Here is a 7,294-nt window from a genome sequence, read left to right as displayed (position 1 = left end):
TAAAAGGGTATTGCCTCCCAGCTGGTGCTTCAGCTGTGTCTTTAGAAGGCCATTCTATTAGCTATCTGGCTGATAGCTCCTGGGTGGTGCGGTATGTGACATGGCCAATGCCTCCCACGAGCATTGTCCTACTCCTGTACTTACTTTGTTATAAAGCGGGTTCCCTGGTCAGATGCTATGTTGTGTGAGATTCCATTCCTATAGATCAGGGATAATTGTGCTGAGTCTTTGAGGGCACAAAAAGCAAATCCATAGGTGTATATTTCTTTCTTTTTTTTTTTTTACTCAAAATCATTTTTTTAATTAACATGCATTGATCATATGTATTTATGGGATACAGAGTTATATTTCAGCACAGGTATACAATGTATGATGATCAAATCAGGGTAATTAGCATATTCATCATCATAAAAATTTATCACTTCTTTGTTATGAGGGCATTTGAGCTCCTCTCTTCTAGCCAATTGAGAACATACAATATATTACTATTAATTATACATGCCTAGCGCTTCTATAGACCACTAGAACTTATTTTTCCTACCTAGATTGTGATTTCGTATCCATTACATAAGTGTATATTTCTGAGAAAGAATTGCTGGCTTTCCATAATGGAAGGGGTCTAATATAGTCTACTTACTACCAAGTGGCCACTTGTTCTCCGTGAAGACTAGTGCTATGCTGGGAGCTCATCTTTGGTCACTGGTGCTGGCAGGTAAGGTGTTCAGAGGCAGCCATGGGAGTGAGTCTATGCTGTGAGACCCGTGCATAGCCTCCATTTCTGCTACCTTGACTGCTTTGATGTTTTAGCTATTAGGCAGCACTGGAGTGGCTGTGGAGAGAATGTCTGGCTAACATCAACCAGTCATTAATTTTGCCTAAGTTGTTTAGTCCTTCTTCCACAGTGGATGCTTTCTGGTGGGTATTAATATGTGCTATGAAGACCTTCACCCTTGTGCCCACTCCTGTATGTCTAGCCACACAGGCTTTCTTGGATGGTGCCTAATGTAAAATATTGGGTTTTCCAGGAAATGGATGCTGAGATGGAGTTAGAAGTTTAAAAGGGTTATTGGGGAGTAATATCTGTGAAAGAAAAATGGAAAAAGCAGGATTGGGCAGGAGCAGCTCTCTGATCATGATGCAGAGCTGACAAAGTCTCTGTCAGCTCAGTGCATAGTTATACAGCAAAGATTGTCTGTTAGACGAGGCCTGCATTGTGGGGACGTGGTTAGGCCTTTGTACCACTACCTTGCTCTGTCACTGTTTCCTTCCGGAGGACAGTATGACTTTGTCTTGAAACCTGAGATGGACCCTGATGGAGCCAATGGTAAAAGGCTGTCAGTTTGCTACATTCTTTGTAGCTGGGCGACGGGTCAATTTTTGAAAGGGGTGGAGTCTAAGCAGTGCTTCTCTGTGCTGCCAATATTAGACAGTTGGATAGCTAGGTTTGGGGCTCAGGTGACATGTCCAGGCCAAGGGTATAAATTCGCAATCCATCTGTATGTTAGAGCTGATGCAACAGGGTATATCAAACCACTGTGTGTTTGTGAAGTTTTCTAGACGGGAAATGAGAAGTGAGATGAGGATAGAGCTTCAGACTTATACTGAGGAGACTCCAACATTTAATGGCCAGGCAGAAGAGAAACACCTCGCAAAGAAGACACAAAATGGAGTGGCTATAAAGGCAAGAAGATCACAGGAGAGTGTGCAGTCAAAACATCCAAGGAAAGAGAGTGTACTTGGTCCAAGTGTTGAAGGCCTTGAGAAATCAAGTAATGAAATTCAAGCACTGAAAAATATTAGTTGAATTTAGTGACATAGAGCTCACTGGTGATGATGATAATGGGGCAGAAACTAGCTTCTAGAGGGCTGAAAAATGTGTGTGAGAGGTAAGGTGGTGGAAATAGGAAGCACAGAAAAATTTTCAGAGAAATATAGATTTTAAAGATACATTTTAATGCTATATTTTAAAAGGACCAAATATATTTGTAACTCTCGATAATCAGTAAAAAACGTGAACAGGAATAGCAATTATACCTTTACCCTTAAGGAAATTGCCTTTCTTTCACATTGTATTATATATTATCTCAGTTACTCTGAAAATTATCTATCCTAGAACTTTAAATTTTAATGCCAAGTATTTAGCTAATGTATTTAAGTTAATTAAAAAAATAAATACATGAAGTAGGTGACAAAAAAAAAATAAAGAAAAAGCATTCTGTTTTAGCAGTTTGTACGCAGCAGTAAATGGAGCATTATCCATATATATGTAGCCTTACCTTTCAGAGTAAAAATTAATTAAATGGTACCTTCTTGGAAATACAGACGAATCAGTCTGTAGCTGTTTAATAGTTCAATATTAAGTAAAAAAATTACATTAATATTAGAACATTTAGTAAATTAGAACTAGTACATTTCAAAGATTCTGTCTGGGTCAGACAAATGACTAACAGTGACGCTGAATATAATGAAGTGAATGAATAGGATACATTTTGTTGGCCTTATCTTGTACTTTAGTTTTTTGAAAAAGGGGTAAGAAAAAAAGTCAGACCCCTTAAAGTACAATATAAAGAATGATTTATCATTCCAATGATTTAGTGACGTGCAGCTGCTTAAATGGCAGTCTTCAATAAAAATAGCACACTTCCAGGAAAAAGATTTATTCGATGAGAAACATTTGATCATCTATTACTGAAAGATATTATTCTAGTTCTTAGATATATAAGATAATAAAAGACAGTATGATTTCATAAGCCATCATTGTTTCCAGTATAAACTTGGATTTCTCTGTAATAATCCACACTGTCCCCACATTTCATTTTGGACTCAAGGTGTTCACCTTGCTGGGGACAGAGAGAGATACACTGGGCAACCTTATTTGTTTCTGAACAATTGTGGAAACATTCTTGCCTGACACAAATGGAAGTGGTAGTTGCTTCGCTAATCAACAATATGGCTAAAACCTAGAATTTTTCTTAACATTTTTTTCCTTTTTTTCAGAGAATCCTTAAATATTAATATTAAATATGTAATTCAAACCTAAAACATAAAAAGGTGTATTTATTTGCCAACTTTTGAAACAGAATCATGGCATTTTATTGTGCTCATGCATGGGTCTCATGACTGGAGTTTGTAATCTCTTTCACGTATACATGAAGTATACACACACTAGTTATCACCTGTATCTCAGTTTTGTTACCTTAGTAGAAAATGGAATGTTTAAAATACTTGCGAAGTAAACTGAGAGAAAGCTCCTATGTTTTTTCATTTTTTTCCTCCTCTCTTTTGGAGTACCTGGCCAACACTTAATTCAATGACAATAGTCACTGAAGTGAGTAAGAAGACAGTATGAATCTATTACTATTCATTTCTAAAACACTTAATTTAGTCTTTATTAAAACAACTTTATTTTCTCACTTATGCTTCATTAATTTTTGTGATGTTTATTTGAATTACATATTTACAATAATAAGCTCCAATGGAATAAACAGGTTTGAGCAAACCCGACTGACTTGGTGACAACACAGCTCAACTGATGGGAGCAGAAGTGTGTGACCAGAAAGAAGAGGAGTATTAGCCACGAGTGTTTAGTGTGACAAGGGCCTTAATAAGTATGTTTACAGAAGAAATGGAGAGCATCAGTTTTCCAGAAGACTGGTTAAGTAGATGACAGCTGAGAAAGATTACTACAAGTATCTATTGGGTAGATTTGTCATATAACTATGGTATTGTGGTTTCAAAACTTTGTTATACAGTATTTTTAATGGAAAAGTTGGGGGGGACTTCAGGGCTAGATTTATCAAGTCTCTTCACTCATTAGTGATTATCTTGCTTTTCCTTCCTCTGTGTCTTGGCTTCATCCTTAGGCTGACTTCCTTTATGGTTGCAAAACATTTGCAGTTCCAGGCTTCAGATTTACATATCCCACTGATCAAAAAGGATCAAGATTCTTCAAAAGCAGCTTCCGCAGGAGAGCGAAGATGCTTCCCCAAAGCCTCCAGCAAACGTTATGCGTTTCATTAGCCTGGACTGGATTGTGTGTCCTATCCTGAATTAATTACCGTGACCAGACGATGGGGTATGCTGTCTGGCTTATACTCATCAGTGTATACCTACGAAACACACATATTGAATGGGAGAGGGAGGATACTGGAATTTAAAATTGTGGTACTTTAAGAGAAGGAAGAAAGATGAAATATCCACTGTAGGATGTAAGCCAAATCTTTAATAAGTTGATTAATTTTATCAACTATCATCTTTGAAATTACAGGCATTATTTTTTAAAGCAGTGGAAACTCATCTTTGATATTTTTCCTTTTATTATTGTTACTGATGTGAAATAGCCTCTGTGTGTATGGAGATAAATTTGTACCTTACATTGAATAGTGGGAAAGTATTATGTTATCACTTAGTGTCTCAGAGAGGAACATGGCTTAGTGGCAAAGAACTCAGGTCCTGGAGACTCTTTCTAGATTTGTATCCACGCTATATCATAGGACAGCTCTGTGACCTTTGACAAATTTCATAACCTCGCTAAAGTCTTAATTTCTTCATCTATAAAACATCAAGCGCTGTAAAGTTGTATGGATTAAAAAAAACAATCCATGTAAAGCACTTAGTACAGTATCTGGCTGCACTAAATAAATGCTGGCGTTTATCATCAGGTCTCAACACATTGAGCCGCACTACCTAGAAGGCTTCCAGAGCTCTAGAATCAAATTTAGTGCTACATTATTTGAAAGAAGCTGATATCATTTGAAAACCCATCCTGTTTATTCCTCTAAGTGAACTGATAAATTCATCAGTTATTTTTCTTTCTCACATTGTAAACATGAGAATGATTCTAACCTTACATGAAACAACAACATAAGGTTGAGTTAAAGAAGCCGGGCAGAGAAGTGTAGGTGCTGTGTGACTGCATTTATATAACACCAGTACATGCAAAACCTGTATGGTGTTAGAGCACAGGGGACCGATCCGTCTCGGTGCGTGGGTGAGGTGACCAGGAGGGTGCATGGGAGGAGACTTCTGGGCGGGTGGTCATGTTCTGTATCTTGATTTCGGTGCTGGTTACAAAGTGTGTTCACTTTGTAAAAATTCATCTATACAATAATGATTTGTCCTCTTTTATCTTTCTCTGTTTGTTATTCAAAGGTTAAAAATAAAAATGCCTGATTTGTTTTTGGATCGAGAGACAGGTCCTTGGGTCTCTCCGCGGAGCCGCTCACTGCACGGTAGAGTCTGGGGCCACCGCTGGCATCGCGGCCGTCGCCGGCCCTGCAGCTGCCGCCACCGTGGCCGCCTGTGTCGCCGCCGCCTCAGGACGGCTGTGTAATTAGGCCACTATCTTCGATGAGTAAACATATTCCTCTATTCTTTGGTGTTCTTGGTCACACATTTATGGAGTTTCTGAAGGGCAGTGGAGATTACTGCCAGGCACGGCACGACCTCCATGCACACAAGTGAACTGCAGAAATTCATTACTCCTCCACCAAGAAGCCCCAATAAGAATGGTCCACAGAGCATTTTACAAGAGCTCTGACCTGGATGGGGTAAACCTCAGAGCACTTCGTCTCTACTGCGTCAGTAGTACTGTACTGAAGACTTGCTGCTTCCTGTTAGGGCGTTCATTTCATTTACCATTACTCCCAAGTTCATGCTCAAAGCACTGGGAATTTCTAGTGGAGCATATTGAGGTAGACTTCAGTTTCTTTGAACCGTTTCTGTATTCAGTTTTTAAAATTCTTTCATAAACGTATTGAGTATTTTTTAACTAAATTAACATAGCTTGAATGAACTGCCCTGCTCCTGTGGAAGTTACATATAAGAACGTGAGATTTCTTATTACACACAACCCAACCAATGCGACCTTAAACAAATTTATAGAGGAACTTAAGAAATATGGAGATACCCCAATAGTAAGGGTATGTGAAGCAACTTACGACTCTACTCTTGCGGAAAAGAAAGCTTCCATGTTCTCAATTGGCCATTTTTATTTTCCTCTCTTTTTTTCCCTCTTCTTTTTTTCTTTCATTTCCGGAAATCGACTGGCCTTTTGATGATGGTGCACCACCATGCAACCCGGTTGTTGATGACTGGTTAAGTCTTGTGAAAATTAAGTTTCGTGAAGAACCGGCTGTTGTATGGCTGTTCGTTGTGTTGCAGGCCTTGAGAGAGCTCCAGTGCTTGTTGCCCTAGCATTAATTAAAGGTGGAATGAAATATGAAGATGCAATACAATTCCTAAGACAAAAGTGGCATGGAGCTTTTAACAGCAAGCAACTTTTGTATTTGCAGAAGAAGTATTGTCCTAAGATGAAACTGCACTGCAAAGACTCCAGTGGTCATAGAAATAACTGTTGCATTCAATAAAACTGGGGCCTGATGCTATTGCCTTGGAAGTGGAACTTGAGACAGGACCTAATTTGTCATACATATTAGCCAACATGTTGGTTTGGTGTATAAGTCTAATGAAGCTTCTGTAGAAGTATTGAAAAGCAGTTTTACTAGGCCACAAGCTTGACAGAATTGCGGCCTCTATGTTTGGGTTACGATCAAACTACTTGGACACTTAGCAAAGGATTCTTGCTGTTTAGCATTTAAAATGTGCTTATCTTTTGTACCAATTGCCCTTTTCTGAAATCATGGTATTGAGTTATATCTTCTTTAAATCTGTTCCCATGCCAGAATCTTATCAAGATGTAAGAAATTTAGAAAGATTAGGTACCGAAATATCCAGCACAATATTTGCATATTTTTAGTATCATACAGAACTAAAATCCCAGGAACTATGAACATTCTAGGCCTTATGTAATTTATTCCTTCAGTCATTTCAAACATTGAAAGTAGGGCATATATGGTTATTTGCCTGCTGGCTTTATGTTTACATCTCCCACTTTATAGCAGTATACATCAGGTTTGCATAACTATTGATTTTTTTTTTTTTACCAAGTCTTACAGTGATTATTTAATGTATTTCTAATAAATCTCATTTTGTGTTGTTATGAAAAACCTCCATTTTGAAAATCTACATTGTACAGAAGTTCATGTCTTTAACGTCTCCAGACAAAAAAGGCTTACAGTTAACTTAATGTTTGTACTCTGACATGCAACTTAACAGAGAGGGCCTGAAAAAAGAATGGGAGGAGGCTATTAAAATTTTTAGTAAAATGTTGCCTTTGTCTTGTGCAGACCATGTAGAATATGCTCTTTAATTTAATAAATTTTTTTTAAAGGTAGAGATGTTTTGTTACTGTATCTACAACAATTCCTAATCATAAAATTTCTGAAATTCTTAT

The 7,294-nt window shown here is 37.8% G+C and overlaps 1 pseudogene; it reads left to right on the top strand.

Moving 5' to 3' along the window:
- The first annotated feature begins 5,789 nt into the window (after positions 1-5,789).
- LOC103604737 lies at positions 5,790-6,368 on the top strand (annotated as a pseudogene).
- Positions 6,369-7,294: the final 926 nt, after the last annotated feature.

This window comes from Galeopterus variegatus, unplaced genomic scaffold, assembly GCF_000696425.1.
Source record: "Galeopterus variegatus unplaced genomic scaffold, G_variegatus-3.0.2 Scaffold136, whole genome shotgun sequence".
NCBI classification, from domain to species: domain Eukaryota; kingdom Metazoa; phylum Chordata; class Mammalia; order Dermoptera; family Cynocephalidae; genus Galeopterus; species Galeopterus variegatus.
Note: the sequence above shows the minus strand (reverse complement) of the source record. Positions and strands in the feature narration are given on the sequence as shown.